Source organism: Etheostoma spectabile, chromosome 4 (assembly GCF_008692095.1).
Source record: "Etheostoma spectabile isolate EspeVRDwgs_2016 chromosome 4, UIUC_Espe_1.0, whole genome shotgun sequence".
NCBI lineage: Eukaryota > Metazoa > Chordata > Actinopteri > Perciformes > Percidae > Etheostoma > Etheostoma spectabile.
In genome coordinates, this window is record NC_045736.1 from 5,668,662 (window position 1) to 5,668,929 (window position 268).

General features: G+C 37.7%; 1 long non-coding RNA gene across 1 annotated transcript in view; it reads right to left on the reverse strand.

Moving 5' to 3' along the window:
- The window catches only part of LOC116688497 (uncharacterized), a 6,076-nt gene that overhangs the window by 5,021 nt on the left and 787 nt on the right, over window positions 1-268 (reverse strand). The window lies entirely within an intron of this gene.

Sequence of the window (268 nt, forward strand, 5' to 3'; positions counted from 1 at the left end):
GATAATGTTGTAGTTTTTGTTCCTGTTTCAATTACCCACCACTCACCATGGCTCTGTGTATATTTTTATTACCTGTATTTATATTTTTCCACTACGAGTACTTGCTTTTTCAATATTATTTAAGTTATGGTTACTTGCTTATGCTATATTATTTAATTACATTTAATTTCACGTCACTTACAAGTACAAGCGGGCGATGGGTTTCCTCAAAGGGAGGCTGGCGTCTCCCTTAGAGATAGGGTGAGAAGCTCAGTCATCCGAGAGGAGC